A 24851-nucleotide genomic window follows, 5' to 3' on the forward strand; every position below is an offset into this window, starting at 1 on the left:
AAAAAGCACTGATCACAGTGGGGAGAAACTGTACACGTGTTTTGTGTATGGACGAGGTCTTATCCAATCATCTGGCTTGTCAAATTACAATTGCAATCACGCTGGGAAGAAACCATGGAAATATGGGGACTGTGGAAAGAGATTGAATTATCCAGTTGAGCTGGAAACTAATCCACGCAGTCACACCCTGGAGAGGCTATTCACCTGCTCCGAGTGTGGGAAGGGATTCACTCAGTCATCCGACCTGCTGAGACCTAAGTAAGTTCACAGTGGGGAGAGACCTTTGAAATGCCCAGACTGTGGGAATTGCTGTAAATGTTTGGCTGAACTGATGATCCATCAACGTGTTCACACTGATGAGAGACCGTTCAGGTGCACTCAGTGTGGATCTGTGTTCAAGCGATCATCTGAAATCGCGGTACACCAGCACACTCACACTGTGGAGAAGCCATTCACCTTCTCGGAGTGTGGGAAAGGGTTCACTACTCCATCCCAACTTCTGAAACACCAGCAAGTTCACTGGGGATAGGCCGTTCACCTGCTCTGATTGTGGGAAGGAATTCACTCAGTCATCCAGCCTTCTGACACACCAACGAATTCACACTGGGGAGAGGCCATTCGCCTGCTCAGAGTGTGGGAAGAGATTCACTCGGTTATCCAACCTTCAGACACACCAGCAAGTTCACAAGTAACTTAGGGATGAGAAATCTCCACCAAATAGCGGATTTCCAACATTGGGGTTCCGGAAATCCACCATTGGCTTCTCCCTTTCCAACCTTGACCAAAAGACCGTCTTAAAAAAAATTGGAACTGATAGTTCTGACTTTTTTTTATTAAAGCTGGCCAACCACAAAGTTGCCCGGAGGTCTTTTTTTTTAACCTGTTTTTAAGTTGTCTTTATTTTTTATAATCTTCCACCTTGGTGGAAATGAACTTCAACCAGAAAAGCAAGTGGGTGGAACTGCATACTCCTTCACTACATCAGTGTGTCAGTGTTCTGTAAATGGTCAAAAAGGAGGTGTGTGTAAACACAGACCAATTCCCAATGTTTGTTTTTGCCTTCATGGGATGTCTTAGCAGAGACCACCTGAGAACTGACACAACTCATTTGACATGGTTTAAAATTAATGGTGCAGGATCAGTAGCTGGCAAGTCACTGGTCTGCAGCAAAAAACATTGGTCTGTCAATAGGAATTTGAAACTTGCTTCCATTTACACAGCAGTGTGTGTCTGAAATAATTTCTGAAAACTCTGCACAAACTGGTTACTGAATGTGAATATCCTGCAGTGAGCATGAACTGTATAAACTTAATATGTCCTGTGCTTTGCAGCAACTGAAGTGATCTGGAATTTCCACTTATCAGTTTGCTCAGGTGTATGGCTGAATTCCATTCATTGTTCATCTCCACTTTCACTGTCTACTGCCCCAGTCACACTGTAAACCTGGAGTCAGTGTGAAGCTGTCTTTTACACCATAGTGATGCAAGGCAAGGAGTATAACTCTGGCCATCTTTGTTCAGTGTGCGGTTTGACATTGCTTAAGATTATTTGGAAAAGGCTGTCCTGCACCACAAGTGCTGTGTAATGGCTACAGTGTAACTATTCTGTGAGCTCTCTGCAGTCACTATAAATGGTCACTGGGTTTCTGAGGCTGATGGCACAATACTCTGTACATGTATGAACATGTATATACAGAGTGCTGCCTTTCTCCAAGCCAACACAATAGTTATGATTTTCAGCTCACCTTGCTGTTAAATGCAGCTGCCACTGGACCAATTGATGCAGTAGAACAGGAGCCAGAAGTGTTCATCACTGTTGGGATATACAGCTGTCCATTGGACCTGCTGCATTGTCACAGGGCAATTAACAAACGTTTGAGCCTGATTTGGGGATGATGTAACAGAACCTCAAACTTGTTACTGTAGAGGTTGTCGTCGGCTGTCCCTCGATTCGAGGATGACGTCTACTCAATGTCGCGAGTTTCTGCCATGGGTCTTCAGGACATTGAACAGGCCGATTCTCGACCCGCAGATCTTTGGCCACATGGGGCAGGACGTCCCACCAGGTAGTGGGACCCGGAGTGCAGGATTTGCTTCCTAGAGGTACAACACCAGTCTCATTACTTTTCCACTGTCACTAGCAAGATCTGGTACAATTTTTACATTGCATTTGAAGAGGAAAACCTCATTTTTATTTAGCTTTCTTCAAGATTATAATGAGATCTGCACTGCAAACAAGATTATTTTAGTTCACAATCTTTATAATGTGACAAATTATTTTAAATTATAAAATCTACCATGAGTCATGATATTTAAAAACAACAATTCTATCTATAGAGACACCACATTTGCTAAAGTTAATAAAGTTATTTTCCTCTTTTGTGCTTGGAGGTAAATAATTGTCCAAAAGAAAATTGGGTCGGGAGTATCACATGCTCTTAACAGAATGTATGTGATATTCCTGTCTATTTAAGTTAATGGACAGTAAATTGGACAGGCTGTATAACTGGTATACAATCCTCCCTACCTGGTTTTACTTTCTGCTTCGTTCAGGTGATTATGTCATAGCACAAAATAAGAAACATTACCCCACTTATGTTCAAGTTTCTGGATTGTCAATGTCTCATAAATGTTTACTTTTTATTAATTTATATACCTACTGATTTGTCCACATTCACTAACCAAGGCACCAGAACGTGCCATCTGGTATGTTTATATATATTGCTTTCCATTAAAGTTGACACATCTTCACAGAACACCTTTTACATGAGCAAGCTATAAATAGGCAGAAGCAGGACATTGAGAACATGAAGCTCTGTAAAACCAATTATCAGCTGTCAGGTAAGTTTCATGAAATTGTATTCTGAGTACAGTGCAATTTTATTCATTCCAGATGCAAAATTATACGAAATTGCCATTACTCAACTGGTTTGCTTCAATAACAGTGCTGTAATTACATAATTCCTTGTAAAAAAAAAAAAATCTGACTTTTTTTGGCCTCGGCCACTAATTTTCAGATCTTTTGATCTTTGGCAACACCCAACCTGCATTTGTTACTTGTTTTGTGAAATACTCTCCCTATTAGTGCTGAACTGCTGGATAACTCTGATTACATTTCTATGTGTTTATACATGTTTATAAAGTGTCTGTGTGCCCAGATTTAACTAAGTTGTGATTTGTAACCAATAAATGATGTTTCGGGTATGACTTGTAGTCTGGTATCTTGGTGATTTGTTCAGAAAGATTTAATTCACTCACTCAGCAGCTTGAGAGAAACCAGACTGAGGTTTAATGAACATAAGAAATAGGAGCTGGAGGAGGCCATTTGGCCCTTCGAGCCTGTTCTCCCATTCACCAAGATCATGGCTGATTTTCTACCTCAACTCCACCTTCCCACATATCCCCATATCCCTTAATTCCCTCAGTACCCAAAAATCTATCAATCTCTGTCTTAAATATACTCAACGACTGAGCATCCACAGCTCCCTGGGGTAGACAATTCCAAAGATTCACAACCCTTTCAGTGAAGAAATTTCTCCTCATTTCAGTCCTAAATGACCGACCCCTTATCCTGAGAATGTGACCCGGTGTTCTAGATTCCCCAGACAGGGGAAACATTTTCTTAGCATCTACCCTGCCAAGTCCCTTAAGAATTTATTATTTTTCAGTCAGATCACCTCTCATTCTTCTAAACTCCAGGGAATATAGACCTAGTCTACTCATTCTCTCCTCATAGGAGGAGATGGAGCACAGTGGGTAGTGCTGTAGCAGAGTGGGTATGTTACTGAACCAGTAATCCAGAGGCCTGGACTAATGATACAGAGACATGAATTCAATTCCCACCATGGCAGTTCAGGAATTTAAACTCAACTAATTCAATATATCTGGGATAAAAAAAAAAGCTAGTATCAGCAATGATGACCATGAAGCTACAAGATTGTCCTAATAACCCACCTGTTTCACTAATTCCTTTTATGGAAGGAAATCTGTCGTTCTTACCCGATCTGGCCGAGATATGACTCCAGACCCACAGAAATGTGGTTGACTCTTAACCACCTTATGAAACACCTTAGCAAGCCACTCAATTATATTCAAGGAGGCGGATTACCACCACCTTCTCAAGGGAAGTTATAAATAGGCAATAAATACCGGCATTTCCATCAATGTCCACATTCTGTGAATAAATACAACAATTGCCTCATCCCAGGACCCAGACTAATGAACCTTCATTGCATTCCCTCAAGGGCAAGTGTATCCCTCCTTCAGTAAAGAGACCAAAACTGCACACAGTACTCCAGGTGGGGCCTCACCAATGTCCTGTATAATTGTAGTGAGACTTCTTTACTCTTATCCCCCAATCCCTTTGTAACAAAAGCGAACATACCTTTTGCCTTCCTAATTGCTTGCTGTACCTGCACGTTAACTTTCTCTCATTCACGTACAAGGACACCAGGTCCCTCTGAATCCAAACATTTCTCATTCTCTCAGCCTGTTTGTGTCCTCCTCACTGCTTACTTTCCCACCTAACTCTGTATCATCAGTAAACCTGGATACATTACACTCAGTCACCTGTTAGGGGCAGGTAGGAAATGGTAGGTGACTGGCTTCCACTTTTCACCTCCCAACTGATCATAGGTAGTATTTTTCTTCAACTCGTGTTTCAGCTCCGATTGTTTTGAGGGTCAAATAAACAGACCAACAATAGGTTTTCTTGTCGATTTAAAGAAAGAAAACTATTTTTTTTCCACAATAACTGAATTGTTTGCAACCTTCACCCACTCACTCATTCACATATAAACACACATAAAGATAGATAGATAAAAGGGAAAAAGTAAGATGCATTTAAAATCCCAAGTGATGTAAGAGTTTTGTGGTTTGCAAAAAACCTGTTGAATCGTCTTGGGAGGAAAATCTTTTCAAAGTTGCAGGCCTGGATGTTTGTCATCTTGAACTTGCTGAAGTGTTGCAGACTTCTGGTTTACTTCCACTGGTTGGGAATTCAAAGTCAACTTGCAATTTCGCTCTGCCTCAGTTGTTCAAAGATGGTTTGAAACTGTTTTTACAGGCAGGACACCTTTGCTCAGCTGGTCAGCCTCACAGCTTCTCTGGCTGGAAGTATGGCCTTCAGTCTCTATGTCTAAGAAAAAGTCTTATCAGCTTGGTTTTAGTCATGTGACCGAAGAATACTCTCCCCTGCAGAGTTCATGTAATTGAACGTGCACTATTGTTAAAAATGGGGTTTGAAGATGGCTCATCATGATACCGTGGTGTTAGGTCACACCTATTATTTTGGATTTTGAATCCACTGTCTCCCTCTCTGCCAGGGTCTTTGATAACTCAATTGTTGAAGATAGGAGCTGCTTTGCTTTGAATTTCCTCATGTCCGCTCTAATCCTTTTACCAATCACCTTAAATCTGTGCCCCCTGGTAATTGATCTCTCTGCTAGAGGAAACAGGTCCTTTCTTTTGACTCTATTTAGGCCCCTCATAATTTTGTACACCTCAATTAAGTCACCCTCAGCCTCCTCTGTCTGAAGGAAAACAAGCCTAGCCTATCCAATCTTTCCTCATAGCTACAACTTTAAAGCCCTGGCAACTTTCCTGTAAATCTCCTCTGCACTCTCTCCAAAGCAACTATGTCCTTCCTGTAATGCGGTGACCCGAACTGTACGCAATACTCCAACTGTGGCCGAACCAGCGTTTTATACGATTCCAGCATTACATCCCTGCTTTTGTATTCTTTACCTCTGCCAATAAAGGAAAGCATTCCATATACCTTCTTCACCACTCTAGCTACTTGTCCTGCTACCTTCAGGGACCTGTTTGCATGCACCCCAAGGTCTCTCACTTCTTCTAACCCTCTCAATATCCTCCCGTTTATTGTGTATTCTCTCGCTTTATTTGCTCTTCCCAATTGCATTACCTCACACTTCTCCGGATTCAATTCCATTTGCCACTTTTCCACCCGCTCAACCAAACCATTGATATCATTCTGGAATCTACAGCCATCCTCTTCACTATCAACGACACGACTAATTTTTCTCTCATCAGCACATTTCCCAATCATACCTCCCTGTGCTGAAATCCAAACCCATGGCATCATCTGCACCATTTCTTTCCTCCACTGCCAGTTTTCTCCCTCTCTCTACTCTGGCTGGGTTCAGTTCTCCAGCCCCTGTGTGCAGAGTGAGAATCAAATCGATGAGTCAATGATTTTCTCTCCTCCCTTCTTGGAGACATCACTCTCTGTGATGTCACCAAGACGGCCACGCATGCGCTCTGCTCCCCACTCAAGCAAGATGGCGATTCAGCAACTGTTTCAGAAGCCTCCCCACCCACCAGCCTTCTCCATTCCTCCCCTGTACCCCGCCGGCTCTCACCCGCTGCAAAAGCACCTCCACCATTCGCACTGATCTGATGACAATGACACTGCGCATACTCCAGATGCAGGCCCGCACTGCGCCTGCGTGCTGGACTCCTGTAGCGTGAATAGGGCGCATTCACTTCCGCCGGGAATGCTGGGTTTGAAACCCGGCATTAAAACATCTCATTATTGAACAGAAAATGATTTTTCTGCGATCAAATTGAGTGGAAACTAACAATTTACTCATACAGAAACTCAATTGCATTGGTACTCTTTGATTGTTTAGCCCTGGATGTGATTAATAACAACATTGGATATACTTGCCTGAGAGGGAGTGCAATGAAGTCTCTCCAGACTGATCCAGTTGATGAAGGTTCTGATGAAGGGTCACTGACCTGAAACGTTAATTCGGCTTCTCTCTCCACAGATGCTGCCAGACCTGCTGAGTATTTCCAGCATTTCTTGTTTTTATTTCAGATTTCCAGCATCTGCAGTATTTTGCTTTTATTTTACTGCTTCTATGACTGTCTGATGAGAAGAGATTGAGTACACTAGGTCTCTATTCAATCGAATTTGCAAGAATTCGATGTGATCTCATTGAACAAAACATACCACACTCAGCAATCTGATGTCATTTTTAAAATGCATAGACAGAAACATTTCATAGCACATTTCAATTAAGATTGTCTCTGACATAGAGTAATTTACAGCACAGAAGGAGGCCATGCAACCCATCGAGTCGAAGCCAGCTCTCCACAGAGCTATGTTGTCAGTCCTATTCCCCGGCTCGATCCCCATAGCCCTGCACTTCTATTTCTCCCCAATGGCCATCCAACTTCCTCTTGAAGTCATTGATTGTCTTTGCTTTCACCAACTTTGTTGGCAACGAGTTCCAGGTCATCACCCGCTGCATAAAAAAGTGCTTCCTCATAGAGAGATAGAGGAAAAACATACAAATATGAACATACGAATTAGGAGCAGGAGTAGGCCATTCAGCCCCTCGGGCCTGCTCCTCCATTCGATAAGATCATGGCTGACCTGGTTGTGGTCTCAACTCCACCTTCCTGTCTGCTCCCATAACCCTTGACTCCCTTGTCAATCAAGAATCTATCTAATATAAAAGCAAAATACTGCGGATGCTGGAAATCTGAAACAAAAACAAGAAATGCTGGATTCACTCAGCAGGTCTGGCAGCATCTGTGGAAAGAGAAGCAGAGTTAACGTTTCGGGTCAGTGACCCTTCTTCGGAACTGACAAATATTAGAAAAGTCACAGATTATAAACAAGTGAGGTGGGGGTTGGGCAAGAGATAACAAAGGAGAAGGTGCAGATTGGACCAGGCGAACAAGGTAAAAGAGACAAACGAAAATCCCGTCGGAGAGAAGAGCAGAACTTCTTCAAGGTAGGCATTCCTGGAAGAGAAGTGGCAGTGAATTAAACACTAAAATAAAAGCAAAATACTGCGGATGCTGGAAATCTGAAACAAAAACAAGAAATGCTGGATTCACTCAGAAGGTCTGGCAGCATCTGTGGAAAGAGAAGCAGAGTTAACGTTTCGGGTCAGTGACCCTTCTTCGGAACTGACAAATATTAGAAAAGTCACAGATTATAAACAAGTGAGGTGGGGGTTGGGCAAGAGATAACAAAGGAGAAGGTGCAGATTGGACCAGGCGAACAAGGTAAAAGAGACAAACGAAAATCCCGTCGGAGAGAAGAGCAGAACTTCTTCAAGGTAGGCATTCCTGGAAGAGAAGTGGCAGTGAATTAAACACTAAAATAAAAGCAAAATACTGCGGATGCTGAATCTATCTAACTCAGTTTTTAAAAACTCCAGTGGATGCAGGCCCAGCCTGCCCAACATTTCCCCAGAAGATAACCCCTTCATCCCAGGAATCAATCGAGTGAACCTTCTCGGAACTGTTTCTAATGCAATTAAATCCCTTTTTAAGTAAGGAAACTAAAACTGTATGCAGTACTCCAGATGTGGTCTCACCAACGGCCTGTAGCAAAACTTCACTACTTTTATGTTCCATTCTCTTTCCAATAGACCACAACATTCCATTTGTCTTCCTAATCACTTGTTGTACCTGCATCAAGCTTTTTGTGAATTATGTACCCAGACACCCAGGTCCCTCTGTACTGCAGTGTTCTGTCTCCATTTAAATAATATAGTGCTTTTATATTCTGCCAAAGTGGACAAGTTCACATTTTCCCACATGAGACTCCTTCTGCCAAATTTTTGCCCACTCACTTAATCTATCTCTATCCTTTTGTAGACTCTTTCTGTCCTCTTCACAGCTTACTCTCCTATCTATCATTGTGGCTTCAGCAAATTTATCAACCAGAAATTCGGTCTATTCACCAAGTCATTGATATAAATTGTAAATAACTGAAGCCCCAGCACTGATCCTTGTGACACTCCACTAGTTACAGTTTGCCAACCCGGAAATGACCCATTTATACCTACTCTCTGTTTCCTGTTAGTTAACCAATCCTCTATCCATGTTAATATGTTACCCTCTACCCCATATGCTCTTATCTTTGATATGGCACCTTATCAAATGCCTTTTGGAAATCAAAGTACACTACATCTATAGGTTCCCCTTTACCCAGCTTGCTTGTTGCTTCCTCAAAGAATTCTAATAAATTGGTCAAACACGATTTCCCTTCCACAAAACTATGTTTACTCTGCCTGATCACATTAAGAGTTTCTAAGTGCCCTGCTAAAACCTCCTTAATAATGGATTCTAGCATTTTCCCTATGACAGACCTCTATCTTCCTGCTTTCTGTCTCCTTTCTTTCTTGAATAGAGGAGTTGCATTCGCTATTTTCCAATCTGATGGGACCTTTCCAGAATCTAAGGAATTTTGTAAAATTGCAGCCAATGCATCTACTATCTCAGCAGTTATTTCTTTTAAGACCTGAGGATGCAGGCCTTCAGGACTTGTCATCCTTTAGTTCTAATAATTTTCTCAGAAACCTTTCCCTGGTGATTGTAATTGTTTTAAGTTCCTTCCTCTCTTTCACCTCTTGATTTACAAGTATTTCTGGGATGTTATTTCTGACTCCTACAGTGAAGACAGACACAAAATATCTGTTGAACGCTTCTGCCATTTCCTTTTTTCCCATTATTAATTCCCCAGACTCTCTCTCTAGAAGACCAACATTCACTTTAGTAATTCTTTTCCTTTTTAAATTCTTGTAGTAACTCTTACTATCTGTTTTTATATTCCTAGCTAGCTTTCTCTCATACTCTAATTTCTCCCTCTATATTATTTTTTTCATCATTCTTTGCTAGCTTTTAACTTCTGTCCAAACTACTGAACCTACCACCAATCTTTGCAGGATTGTATGCTTTTTCTTTCAATTAAATACTATCCTTAACTTTCTTAGTTAGCCACTGATGGTACATCCTTCTCAGAGTCTTTCTTCCTCACTGGAATTTATCTTTGCTGTGTGTTATGTAATATCTCCTTAAATGTCTGCCACTGCATCTCTAATGTCTACCCTTTTACCTGATTTCCCAGTACACTTCATACCCTTGTAATTGCCTTCATTTAAGTTTAAAACACTGGTCTTCGACCCACACTTCTCACCCTCAAACTGAGTGTGAAATTCAATCATGTTATGATCACTGCTACCTAGAGGCTCCTTTACTATGAGGTAGTAATTAGTAATTTACTAATTAATCCTTTCTCAAGGTCTAGAATAGGCTGCACTCTGGTTGGCTCTGGAATGTACTGCTCTACGAAATTGTCCAAATACATTTTATGAATTCATCTTTCAGACTATCTTTGCCAATCTGATTTGTCCAAGCTATATGTAGATGAAAATCACCCATGATTACTTCTTATAAGACAACATTTTTTTCTTCCTATATACTCTGTCCTACAGTGTCGCCACTGTTAGAGGGCCTATAAACAACTCCCACAAATGACTTCTTATGTTTGCTATTTCATATCTCAACCCAAACTGATTCTGCATCTTGATCTTCAGAACTAAGGTCATCTCTCACTATTGTACTAACGACATCCTGAATTAACAGAGCCTGATACAAGAGAACACCATCACCCCCAGTAGAGAATTCCAAAGATTCACAACCCTCTGAGTAAAGAAATTTCTCCTCAGCTTGGTCCTAAGTGTCTTCCCCATTATTTTGAAATTGTTTCCCCTGGTTCTAGACTCCCCAGGCAGAGGGAATCTCTTACCTACATCTACCCTGTCTATCCCTTTAAGTATTTTGTAGGTTTCAATGAGATCACCTCTCATTCTCAAACTCTAGGGAATACAGGCCGAGTTTCCCCAGTCTTTCTTCATCGGACAATCCCGCCATCCCGGGAACACGTCTGGTGAACCTTCTTTGCACTCCCTCTATGACAGGGCTGCTCCAACCTCGAGAGAGCACATCCTGCGGTATGTCGGAAATCCAGGACATTTCCGTGTCCTGGATAATTACTTACGGAGGAACTGCTGCCGGTTGCTGCAGCTCGAGCTCCAGGTTTCGGAGCATGAGCAGCAGCTAATGTCACTGCGACGCATCCGTGAGGTTGAGAGCTTCATGGATAGCACGTTTATAGAGGCGGTCAGCCCACAGCTGATGAGTATACAGGAAGACAGGGAATGGGTGACCACCAGACAGTCAAGAAGCAGGTAGTGCAGGAGACCCTGAGTCCATCTCACTCTCCAACCAGTATTCAGTTCTGAATGTGATGGTTAAGTGCAGTCAGAGACAAGTCCATGGCACCACAGGGGGCCACAAAGCAGACTGGAAGAGCAATAGTGATAAGAGATGTGATAGGGGAATAGTCAGGCATTTCTGCAGCTCAGACGTGAATCCAGGATGGTGTGTTGCCTCCCTCTGGACAACATGCAGTAGGGTGCATGCGCGGCGATCCTGGGTCAGGAAGCAGGAGGAGAGAATGTTGTGAATTTCTATCCTGGATTGACAGTGATGGATTTTGTAAACTCCTTTTACAGCGGATTAGATGTAGAGGATTTAGATTAGATTAGAGATACAGCACTGAAACAGGCCCTTCGGCCCACCGAGTCTGTGCCGAACATCAACCACCCATTTATACTAATCCTACACTAATCCCATATTCCTACCAAACATCCCCACCTGTCCCTATATTTCCCTACCACCTACCTATACTAGTGACAATTTATAATGGCCAATTTACCTATCAACCTGCAAGTCTTTTGGCTTATGGGAGGAAACCGGAGCACCCGGAGAAAACCCACGCAGACACAGGGAGAACTTGCAAACTCCACACAGGCAGTACCCGAATCGAACCCGGGTCCCTGGAGCTGTGAGGCTGCGGTGCTAACCACTGCGCCACTGTGCCGCCCTAGTAGAATGGGTATCTCAAGGCAAACATTACATCAAGATCTGACAGAGTCACTCGATTCATCAGGACCTCAATATCATTGGTCTTTGAATGTGAAAGGAAAAAGGTTTGTCTGTTGTGTCTGTGGGAAAAGATTTCAGGTATGAGTGTGACTGGAAAAGCACTGAGACAGTTAGACCACACCTTGAGCACTGTGTTCTGTTCTTAGGAAGGATATAGTGGCCTTGGAGGGAGTGCAGTGTAGATTTACCTGAATGATACCTGGACTCCAAGGGTTAAATTATGAGGTGAGATTACATAAATGAGTCTCAGTGTCATTATGGCACAGAAGGAGGTTAGGGGAACAGACAGGCATTTCTGCAGCCACAGATATGAATCCAGGATGGCATGTTGCCTCCCTTGTGCCAGGGTCAAGGATGTCACTGAGCAGCCGCAGAGCATCCTGAAGGGGGAGGGTGAACAGCCAGTAGTCAAACCACATTGGTACCAACGACATAGGCAGAAAGAGGGATGTGGTCCTGCAGTCAGAATTTAGGGAGCTGGTTGGAAATTAGCAAGCAGGACCTCAAAGGTTGGAACGCTCCTGTGAAGAGTCTCGGGATGCTTTTACCATGTTAACGGTGCTATATAAATGCACATTGTTGTTGTTGACTGTGAGCAGGGATTCAGTTCCAGTCTGAGCTGGAAACTCCTGGGTGCAGTCACGTCGGGGAGAGGGTGTTCACCAGCTGAATGTGGAAATGGATTCACTCAGTCATCCCATTTACTGATAGACCAGCACAGTCACACTGGAGAGAGACCGTTCAGATACTTCACCTGTGTGAAGGGATTTACTCAGTTTTCCCACCTGTTAACATCCCAGCGTTCAAAGTTCAAAGGATTTGATCCATAATCAGCACATTCTTACTGGAGAGAGACTGTTTAAATGTTCTGTGTGTGTGAAGAGATTCACTCATTCACCTCACATACTGACACACCACTGAGTTCACATGTGACTGGAGGGGTTGGATTCTGCTGTTATTGCTGCTGTTTTGGGGAATCTTGCTTGAACTTGGTGTCTCAGCAGGGTGGATGAGTGAGCGAATCTTTTCCCACACACAGAGCAGGTGAATAGCCTCTACCCAGTGTGGGTGCGTTGGGGTGTCTGTGTTGATGTGTCTATAGATCCCTTGCACTTGTAAAGCTCTTCTCGCAGTCAGAACATTTGAACGATCATTCTCCACTATGCACATGTTGGTGTATACAGAGGCTGGATGAACATGTAAATCCCTACCCACACATGGGGCAGGTGAACGGCCTCTCCCCAGTGTGAGTGCGTTGGTAAGTTTCCAGCCGAGATGGAAAATTGAATCCCTTCCCACAGTCCTAACATTTCCACGGTTTCTCAATGGTGAGGGTGTCCTTGTATCTCTCCAGGTTGAATGTTCAATTGAAGCTTCGTCTACACACAGAACACGTGTACAGTTTCTCCCCGCTGTGAATGGTGTGATATTTTTTCAGGCTGTGTAACTGGTTAAAGCTCTTTCCACAGTCAGTGCACTGGAACACTCTCACTCTGGTGTGTGTGTGTCTCGGTGCTTGTTTAGCCACAGTGATGTTTGAAAGCTTTTCTCAAAGACAGAACTGACGAACATTTCTCCTTCCACATTCAAAGCCTGGTGACATTCATGTCCTGATGAATCCAGTGACTCTCTCAGATCGTGATGTGATGTTTGGTTCCAGTTTCCTGTCTGCAAATCCTTCCTTTCAAACACTCTGTAAAAGGAGTTTACAAAAGTCATCACTGTCAGTTCAGGATAGAAATTCACAACATTCTCTCCTCCTGCTTCCTGGCCCAGGATGGCTACACATGCTGCACATTGACCTGAGGAGATGCAATATAGTCCAACATTCACAGCAACCTACAATCTCAGGATGAAAAGGGGGAACAGTGTCTATGCCTGCCCTGATATCCCCCCAGGCCTGTTACTCAAACCACCACACACCTCTCAGTCTACAACTCAGTCTAGCAGCTTGAAGCTTCCCGCACCTTGTGTCAGCCCTACCAAGTGTGGCACAGTCCAAGGGAAGTCTTTATGACTGAGCTAAGTTTCCTTTAAAGTTTTGGGCTTTGATGTAACAGTTTATGAATCCTCAGTTCCTCCAAAAAGCCGGAAATCGGTGGCCATTAACCTGGGCCTGTTACCTGGAGAAAACTGCACAGCTGCAAATGTGGCATCTGGAGGTTATTCAATGGGTTTTCGGCTCACACTGTGTGTTTCTCAAGCTTCTCCACCCACCCAGTCCCCATTTCTCCTCCATTGACGGACGCTCCCTGACCAGTCCCCTTTTCTCCACCATTTAGTGACATTCCCTGCCCAATCCCCATTTCAACTCCATTTACAGACGCTCCCTGCCTCTGCTGGATTGTGGGACAGTCTCCTGTCTCCGCACTCGGTGTGTCTGCAGCCTGCGAGCCCCGGGCTTTATTAACCCGCCTCCCTCTCACCTGCTGGAACCGCACTCTCTGCCTCAGACCCTGCTGGCCGCGCATGCTCAGCTCACACCGCCCGCCCGGCTGATTGACGAGAACTCGGGACCAATAGGAAGATCGAGGACAGACCAGCAACCCGAGCGAGAGCCGCCCTATTCTCCAGTCCCGCCCCCTCTTGCTATTGGTGAGGAGCCGCCGTCAATCACCGGGGCATAGTGAGCTGTCACGTAAGAGGTCGCTGGCAGTGCGCAGGCGCCGCGTCCAACAGCGTTTGGAGCATGCGCAGTGCGAGCTGCTGGGCTTCTGGTGGCAGGCCCGGTTGGAGTGTTGCTAAATTCTGTCTCCCTATCCCGGTAATGTAGGTTGCTGTGAGCGTTGGACTATCTTGCCTCTCCTTCTTCCACTCTGAGTTCCAGGTTGCAGGCTCGATGTGCCTGAAACATTAACTCTGTTTCTCTCTCCACAGACGCTGCCTGAACTGCTGAATATTTCCAGCATTTTCTCCTTTTATTTCAGATTTCCAGCATCCGCAGTATTGTTTTATTGCAGGTACTGCTCACATAACTGAAACACAGTGGCGCAGTGGTTAACACCACGGCCTCACAGCTCCAGCGACCCGGGTTCAGTTCTGGGTACTGCCTGTGCGGAGTTTGTAAGTTCTCCCTGTGACTGCGTGGTTTCCTCCCACAGCCAAAGACTTGCAGGTTGATAGGTAAATTGGCCATTGTAAATTGCCCCTAGTGTAGATAGGTGGTAGGAGAATTGAGGGAAGGTGGGGATGTGGTAGGGAATATGGGATTAATGTAGGATTAGTATAAATGGGTGGTTGATGGTCGGCACAGACTCGGTGGGCCAAAGGCCCTGTTTCAGTGCTGTATCTCTCTATGACACTATGATTATGACTCTAACAGATGGACCAATTAAGAGTGGGTTTGTATCGGGGTGGGTGTTGAATGTGGAGGTCTGTCTCTAACCACTGGTGTAGGTCTTTTTGTTTGATCTGGAGTGGAGCTGGAGGAGAAGCTGTTGGGTTTAATTCCGAGTACTTTTGAGCCCAATCGGCCCAATAATTTCTAATGTGAGACTGTCAAGGGAGGTAGATTGGAGGGGAATGTGCAGCAGGGCGCATGCACGCCCATCCTAGGTCAGGAAGCAGGAGAGGAGAATGTTGTGAATTTCTATCCTGAATGACAGTGATAGCTTTTGTAAACTCCTTTTACAGGGTTTAAGAATTGGAGGATTTGCAAACAGGAATGTTGAGCGAAAAATCATGTCAAGATCTCTAACAGTCACTCGATTCATCAGGGCCTGCTTATCGTCAGCTTTTGAATGTGGAAGGAGAAATATTTGTCAGTTCTGACTGTGCAAAAAGATTTCAAACATCAGTGTGACGGGAAAAGCACCGAGACACACACACCTGAGTAAGAGTGTTCCAACCTGGAGAGAGACAAGGACAGCCACACCACGGAGAAACCGTGGAAATGTGGGGACTGTGGGAAGGGTTTCAGTTCCCCATCCCAGCTGGAAATTCATCGACGCACTCACACCGGGGAGAGACCATTCACCTGCTCTGAGTGTGGGAAGGGATTCACTCAGTTATCCACCCTGCTGACACACCAGCGAGCTCACACTGGAGAGAGACCATTCATCTGCTCTAAGTGTGGGAAGGGATTCGCTCAGTTATCCAACCTGCTGAGTCACCAGCTTGTTCACACTGATGAGAGACCATTTACATGTTCTGACTGTGAGAAGAGATTTAAAAATACAAAGGATTTGCTGAGACACCAGCGAGTTCACACTGGGGAGAGGCCATTCACCTGCTCTGTGTGTGGGAAGGGATTCAGTCAGTCATCACAGCTCAATGAACACCAATTTGTTCACACTGATAACCGACCGTTTCAATGTTCTGACTGTGAGAAGAGATTTAAACGTTACAAGTACTTACTGGCACACCATCGCACTCACACTGGAGAGAGGCCGTTCACCTGCTCCGAGTGTGGGAAGGGATTTACTCGGTCATCCAACCTGCTGACCCACCAACGACTTCACACTGGGGAGAGGCCGTTCAGATGTTCTGAGTGTGGGAAGGGATTCACTCAGTTATCCAGCCTTCTGACACACCAGCGAGTTCACACTGGGGAGAGGCTGTTCACCTGCTCTGTGTGTGGGAAGGGATTCAGTCAGTCATCCCAACTCAATGAACACCAATTTGTTCACACTGATAGCCGACCTTTTCAATGCTCCGACTGTGAGATGAGATTTAAAAGTAATAAGGATTTACTGAAACACCAACGCACTCATGCTGGGGAGAGGCCGTTCATCTGCTCCAAGTGTGGGAAGGGATTCACTCAGTCATCCAACTTGCTGACGCACCAGCGAGTTCACACTGAGGAGAGGCCATTCACCTGCTCTGTGTGTGGGAAAGGATTCACTCAGTCATCCCACCTGCTGACCCACCAGCGAGTTCACACTGGGGAGAGGCCGTTCACCTGCTCCATGTGTGGAAAGGGATTCACTACTTCATCCAACCTTCTGACACACCAGCGAGTTCACATACAGTCACAGGGTTTGGAATCTGCTGTTGCTGCTGTTAACCATGTCCAGAACTGAATCATAAATGGAAGCCTATTTCCAGTTGGGTTGCATAGTGCTCAGTTCCAGGTCCCTTGCTTTTTGAGGAATATGTCAATGATTTAGACTTGAATGTAGGGGGCATGACTAAGAAGTTTGCAGATGAGGCACAAAGTGGTTGACAGTGAGGAAGAAAGCTGTAGACTGCAGGAAGATATCAATGGACTGGTCAGGTGGACAGAAAATGGCAAATGGAATTCAACCTGGAGAAGTGTGAGGGAATGTATTTGGGGAGGGCAAACAAAGCAATGGAATACACCATAAATGGTAGGTTTCTGAGAAGTGTAGAGGAATAGATGGACCTTGGAGTGCATGTCCACATATTCCTGAAGGTGGCTGGACAGGTAGATAAGATGGTTAAGAAGGCACATGATGCTTGCTTTTATTGGCTGACGCACAGGATATCAGAGCTGGGAGGCTATACTGGAACTGTATAAAACACTGGTTAGGACACAGCTGGAATACTGTGTGATGTTCTGGTCACTACATTACAGGATGAATGTGATTGTATTAGAGAGGGTTCAGAGGAGATTTACAAGGATGTTGCCAGGATTGGAGAATTTTAGCTGAGGAAAGATTGGTTAGGCTAGGGTTGTTTTTTTTTGGAACAGAGGAGGCTGAGGTGTAGAAAATTATGAGGAGCTGAGATAGAGTCGATAGGAAGGAGATATTTCCATTATCAGAGAGATCACTAACCAGGGGACATAGATTTACAGTAATTGGCAGAAGGATTGGAAGACAATTGAGAAATCCTTTCACCCAGAGGGTTGGGGGGGTTTGGTGTCTGGAACTCACTGTCTGAAAGGGTGATCGAGGCAGCAATCCTCATCACATTTAAAAAGTACTTGGATATGAAATTGAGGAGCCGTAACCTACAGACTACAAACCAATAGATGGAAAGTGGGATATGGCTGGATAACAATGGCCAGTGTGGACATGATGGGCTGAATGGCTTCCTTCTGTGCTGTAACTTTTTCCTGTTTCTATTATGACATTTGGGGTTTGTTTTTGCTGATGTGAATAATCCCTATAACTTGGCTGGAGTTTAATATTCTGGATAAAGGTGAAACAAATCAATTTTCTTTTAAACACACTGTTGCAGATTTGTTGTCTTTCCCACCTGAGTGTTTAGCATCACCTGGCTGGAGCTCAGAAAGGACAATCTGGGGGGAGGATCGTACGGCAGGAACAGAACTTCAGTCTGAACACAGTCCTTCAGGATCACACTGAGAGGGACAAACGGCACTTTGGTCTTTCTCGTCTCTCTTCACTGACAGCAAAGTCCCCGTGTGGATTAATCCTGAGGCCTGTAAGAAATGTGTCCCAGCCGCTCTCTTCCATGTTTAGAGCTCCTGGGCACGGAACAGAAGGCTCCTTTACAACTGTGTTTAGAGTCAGGAAGAACAACAGTGAATGCTGGAAACGTGCTGTCAAATCAGAGATTGGTGTAAAACTGGGATACGTTCCTGACTGAAAGTGAAACGGCAGGTTTAAATTTCCAGCCTGAAAATGATTGTGGTAATTATTCTACAAAATGTTAATGTGTTTGTGAGACAGTCCTGAGTCGACCATTTTAAGGCAGGTGTTAACTCATTTAAAATAAACCTGTTTAAAATAAATTGGTTAAAGTCTGCATTATAATCGCAGACGGAGGAGTTCACAGGAGCCTGTTAACTGCTGGTACAATTATACAACAGACATTTGATCTCCAGATAAAGAAGGACCTGCAGCGTGTTTCCAGGAATTCCCTGTTTTATTGATGTGTGAATGTTAGACACCAGGATAACTAAAAATACACAACCTGGAACATCCACGGGGGTGCAATCCTGACAGTTACTCTGGGATCACTCCCATTGTGGAACACCACCACTGACCCTGCTGAAGGTTGCAGGCTCAGGGAGTGGGGCCTCCGGGAGTGGACTGTAAGGAAGCTGGGTTTCAATATCCTGACAGATACGTGGTGAGGAACCAGAGGAATCTTGACTAAGGAACTGTCTGGGGTTTTACCTGTCAGTGTCGGTCCTGGGTGAATGATGCCAGACTCCCGAAATGTCTTGCATTGAACCCAGTTCTGAACAAGATGAATTCAGTTTCTCGGAGTATAGGGACAAATATCATCCATGATTGAGGGAGTCAAAAGCAACCATAGAGAAGCTGAGAGATCTTTAGAATTACGTCAAGTACCCAGAGTCACATCGAATCGACAGCAGTGGTTCTCAAAGATTTTTGGTTGATCCCATTTTCAAATGGATTAGTAATCACAAACCCCTCCCCACCTCCACCTAAATTACACTGTAAACTTGTACACTTACATTGCTGAATGTAAAGTTCATCAGTGTCCTGTTAAAGGGACTTGCAGGAAAGTTTACCAGGGCTGTTCGATACAGTGAACATTGATGTGATTGTTGATAGTTATAGAGTTGTACAGCATAGAAACAGGCCCTTCGGCCCACCATGTCCATGCTGACCATAATGCCTATCTATTCTAATCCCACCTGCCTACATTAATTCCATATCCCTCTATGCCTTGCTCATTCAAGTACCTGTCCAGATGCCTCTTAAATGTCGCTACTGTTTCTGCCCCCACCACCTCCTCAGGCAGCTCATTCCAGATACCCACTATTCTTTGTGTGAAAAATTTCCCCCTTTGATCCCCTTTAAACCTCCTCCCTCTCACCTTAAATCTATGCCCTCTAGTTTTAGTCACCTCTACCATGGGAAACAGACTCTGGCTATCTACCCTATCTATGCCTCTCATAAATGTATATACCTCTATCATGTCCCCTCTCAGCCTCCTTCGCTCCAGGGAAAACAGACCCAGCCGATCCAATCTCTCTTTATAACTCAAGCCCTCCAAACCAGGCATTATCCTTGTGAATCTTTTTTGCACCCTCTCTAGCTTAATCACATCTTTCCTGTAGTGCGGTGACCAGAACTGCACACAGTACTCCAAATGCCGCCGAACCAACGTTATGTACAACTGTAACATGACGTCCCAACTCTTGTACTCAATGCCTCAGCCGATGAAGGCAAGCATGCCATACGCCTTCTTCACCACCCTGTCTACCTGTGTTGCCACTTTCAGGGAACTATGTACTTGCACCCCTAGGTCTCTCTGCTCAACAACATTCCCCAGGGCCCTGCCATTCACTGTATATGTCCTGCCCTGATTTAACTTCCCAAAATGCATCACTTCACACTTGTCTGCGTTAAATTCCATTTGCCAATCCCTTGCCCACTTTCCCAGTTGATCTATATCCTGTTGTAACCTTAGACAACCTTCTTCACTGTCCACTAAACCACCAATTTTGGTGTCATCTGCAAACTTACTAATCATGCCCCTTACATTCACATCCAAGTCATTAATATATATGACAAACAACAGAGGGCCCAGCACTGATCCCTGCGGCACACCACTGGTCACTGGCCTCCAAGCTGAAAAACAACCCTCCACTACCACCCTCTGCCTCCTATCACCAAGCCAATTTTGTATCCAATTTGCTAGCTCACCCTGGATCCCGTGTGTTCGAACCTTCTGGACCAGCCTACCATGCGGGACCTTCTCAAAGGCCTTGCTAAAGTCCATGTAGACAACATCCATTGCCCTGCCCTCGTCAATCCTCTTGGTCACCTCCTCGAAAAAATCAATCAAATTCGTGAGACATGATTTCCCACACACAAAGCCATGCTGACTATCCCTAATCAGACCATGCCTTTCCAAATGCATATAAATCCTGTTTCTCAGAATCCCTTCCAATAACTTTCCCACCACTGATGTAAGGCTCACTGGCCTGTAGTTCCCTGGCTTATCCCTGCTGCCCTTAAATAAAGGCACAACATTAGCTATCCTCCAGTCTTCCGGTACCTCACCTGTGGCTAACGATGATACAGAAATCTCTGCCAGGGCTCCAGCAATCTCCTCCCTTGCTTCCCATAGCATCCTCGGATATACCTGGTCAGGCCCTGGGGATTTATCCACCTTAATGCACTCCAAAACCTCCAACATCTCCTCCTTTGGAATGTTGATATGCTCTAGGATATCGGTGTTCCCTCCCTTGAACTCGCTGATGTGAAAACTTTTATCCTCCCTTCAGCTGAAAGGAAACCCGACAGGAAATATCCACTGAGTCTCATTGTAAAATTAATTAAATAACGAAAATGATACTTTTGAGTTTAATTGGGCTTTATATCACCTCCCAGTGGGCCTGTCCTGTCTTGTCACTGCTGGGTCTGGACCTGTCCAGTTCTGTAGGAACTAAGGTGTCAACAACTGCCATGTTTAATCTGTTGGATGAATCTGTACAAGTTATTTTATTTTATTTAGAGATACAGCACTGAAACAGGCCCTTCGGCCCACCGAGTCTGTGTCGACCAACTGCCACCCATTTATACTAACCCTGCAGTAATCTCATATTCCCTATCACCTACCTACACTAGGGCCAATTTACCTATCAACCTGCAAGTCTTTGCCTGTGGGAGGAAACCGGAGCACCCAGCGAAAACCCACGTGGGTACAGGCAGAACTTGCAAACTCCGCACAGGCAGTACCCAGAATCGAACCCAGGTCCCTGGAGTTGTGAGGCTGCGGTGCTAACCACTGCACCTCTGTAGATCACATGAGGCGCTATGCTTTAAAGTAGAATGATTTTAAGTGATGTTGCTGTTATGCTTGGGATTAGTTATACTTTGTATGTGTATCAATATATGGAAGGTGAGGTCATATATGACCAATTGAACTATTATAAACTAATCAAGAAAAGGAAATGTATAGAAGGTGAGTCATAGCTGACCAATCAACAGGGTTAATGTGGAATGTAACCGAATATGAAATGAAGAAACACTCGGGGGTGGGGGTCGGAATAACTGTCAGGGGAAGCACCGATTCGGTGAAGAAACCGCCTACAGTCAACAGAACACCTCAAGAGAGAAGACTGCACCACATCAGCTCTGGAAACAAGAACCAAGGATGGTTGGCACTCTGCTGTATAACTACTGCCATATTGCTTGGATATTTTGCCCCAAATTAAATTTCATATTTAATTGAAGGGCCTCATTTCACTGCTGGATGTGGTTTATTTCTTGAGGGTGAGATTAACATTAAAATGACAACACACACTGTGTCCACCCATTACCTCACAGTCAGGATCATGTGTCTATGAAGGGGATGTAAGATAGTTCACTGCTTGGTGTAATGTCTTAAAAGCTTGATTAGGAGTGATTGTCATAATTAATAATGCTTTAAAACATTGTGAAAATAACTACACTATGTGGAAGGCCAGTTAAATATGGCATGAGGCTGAGAAGCAAGTCTTGACATAAATATGAAAAGAATGTGGTGTTATGTTTGAAACTCAGATAATGAGAAACAGAACATTAATTAAGTTACAATTAAAATGGAAGGTCTAAAGCTTCTAAGATCTGTTATCACTAGAGTAAAAGACATTGCTGTAACTCATGTAACGACTGTTTGAATGAAGCTCCTATAATAACTGAGTTGCAAGAAAATGGAACAAAGTGGTACCAGAAAATTAAGCATAAAATTTAATGTTAAAGTTTTAAAAAAATTGATGATTAAACAGAACGAGTGAAATAGCCCAGGTGATTGTCAGCTGCCATGTGGGCTCTAAGGAGAAAAAAGGGTATAAAAGACCAGCGATTGAACAGGACAAGCAGCACGAAAAAACCCGGAGGAGGAAAGAAGAGAATCTTCAGTCAACAGAACGCAGCAAGAGAAAGAGAGACCATGTCAGTCACTCAGAGGGCTACTGCCAAGGTTCTGTGGAAGAGACTGTGACTATTGTTTTTGTTAAGTATTACTTCTTTGCAAAGTATTACTTCTTTGCAATGAATATAAACTACTTAATAAATCTGCTACTCTTATAACCAGTATATACCTGTCGCCATAGTGCTTTGTTGTAGTCACGACAAGTCATCCTGGTTGCATTAAATTGAATCCTGAAAGTAGCAGGAAAGCCACAACTGACACCTCAGAGATGGGACTCTGACTAACAACTGAAACCAGATGTCGTTGAGTATAAGGCAACAGATACCAGGGCTTTCAGCTGCTTTTTTGAGCCGATCATTAGCGTCTCCCGAAGTACACCAAGATGCCTGAAGGGGATCTATGGACAAAGTATAAAGTTAAGTTAGAAAAATAGTGTGATGGTACACGGGTACAGACACTATTAATGGGGAATCTGGCTAGAGACCCGACAGCATCTATTGAGAATACAGTCAAATTCATTTGAGAACAGGTTAAGGCTAAGAAATGGAAGTTAGATAAAGTGATGAGTTTGATTTTGTTGTCATAGAGTCATATGATGAGTTTGATCGTGCAGCGAGATTACAAGGCCATCCTAGTTAAAGCCTGGCTACCCGACCCAAACCCAACTACATGTGTTGGGTCTATATTCTGTGTCCAGCATTCGGGCTCGGGTCAGGTTGGGTTGGACTGTGCTGTTTAGCTTTGGCAGTCTTGGTGCCACTTGTCATGTCCGCTTATGTGAAAACATCCATATAAATACATATTATGTATTAAAACTTAAGTGTGACATTTTTCAACCAAACTTTTCACTGTTATAATTTTTTTTTAGAAACACTGTAAAATGTGGGAACACGCATCATTTTTCCAGACTGGTTTTAAGTCTGGAAATTTTTGTGAATTGCACTTCTGAGGCAATTGTATTTAAACTGATTTTAGAGTGTGAAATTCAATAACACAAATTGGAGGCTGCCTTCTCTGCCCAAAGGAAACCCAGGAGTAGAATGTACGGTCCATTCCTATTTCAGTTATAATGGCTGCCAAAATGGTATAAAATTTACTGGATAATTTGAGTAACAGTCATGAGTTAAAATTAGCCCCTAAAGGAATACTAATGTCTCATTTTATACATAACACGTGCTTAAAATATAATTTATGAACTTATTTGTTTTAACATTGCAAGCACAGATTTGGAAAAATAGCTGTAGTGTCCTGCCCAGACCACCCTGGTTGTAAGCATATCTTAACTTTTAAAAAAAACATTTTCAAGAAGGCGGCACAGTGGCGCAGTGGTTAGCACCGCAGCCTCACAGCTCCAGCGACCCGGGTTCAATTCTGGCTACTGCCTGTGTGGAGTTTGCAAGTTCTCCCTGTGTCTGCGTGGGTTTCCTCCGGGTGCTCCGGCTTCCTCCCACATGCCAAAGACTTGTAGGTTGATAGGTAAATTGGCCATTATGAATTGCCCCTAGTGCAGGTAGGTGGTAGGGGAATATAGGGACAGGTGGGGATGTGGTAGGAAGATGGAATTAGTGTAGGATTAGTATAAAATGGGTGGTTGATGGTCGGCACAGACTCGGTGGGCCGAAGGGCCTGTTTCAGTGCTGCATCTCTAAACTAAACTAAACTAAAATTAGATCTACCTGATTATTGAAAGAGGACAAAAGAAAATTAGTCTACCACGGAATTCGATGATGGGATTATGTAGAAAGTCATGTTGTACCTGTTGTACAATGTACATCTGGGAAGCTGCCACATTATGATTGAAAGCAAGTGCCATTGACCACTTCAATGGGTCTTGTGGACAAAATCCACTAGGAATTATGAGATTAACTAAAACACAGGATCTAATTTACTTAATTCTCATTACTGAGTGGGTGAGAGATCAACTTATACTCAAGTTATCTTAGTTTTGATAATCCAGAGTTTCAAATGCAAATATTAAAAATGAAATTGCATAGAACCAATATTTATTGTATCTAGTCTAGACGTTAATTGGTATTGTGCACACTATATTTCTTTTGTATATAAGGGGTGGGGGTGGGGTGTTGAATAATCACCACTGGCAATCCAAGTATAAATTCTAAATTTTCCACAGTGATGAATTAAAACACCCTGCCGTTACAATCTATATTGCTGATAGACACCGGTTCATCCATTACAATCGTACACACCCTGCACACCATCTTGTGGCAGGGAAAGGTTGCTTCACCATCACTGGTTTTACAGGCACTAAAGTTTCAGCTTATCCAGGAGATAGTATCAGTTTTACTTTGG

The 24851-nt window shown here is 43.8% G+C and overlaps 1 pseudogene; it reads left to right on the forward strand.

Annotated features, from left to right (window-relative positions):
- The first annotated feature begins 331 nt into the window (after window positions 1-331).
- LOC137348769 (zinc finger protein 850-like) overlaps window positions 332-24851 on the forward strand; it is a 38940-nt pseudogene continuing 14420 nt past the window's right edge.

This window comes from Heterodontus francisci, chromosome 34 (assembly GCF_036365525.1).
Source record: "Heterodontus francisci isolate sHetFra1 chromosome 34, sHetFra1.hap1, whole genome shotgun sequence".
NCBI classification, from domain to species: Eukaryota; Metazoa; Chordata; class Chondrichthyes; order Heterodontiformes; family Heterodontidae; genus Heterodontus; species Heterodontus francisci.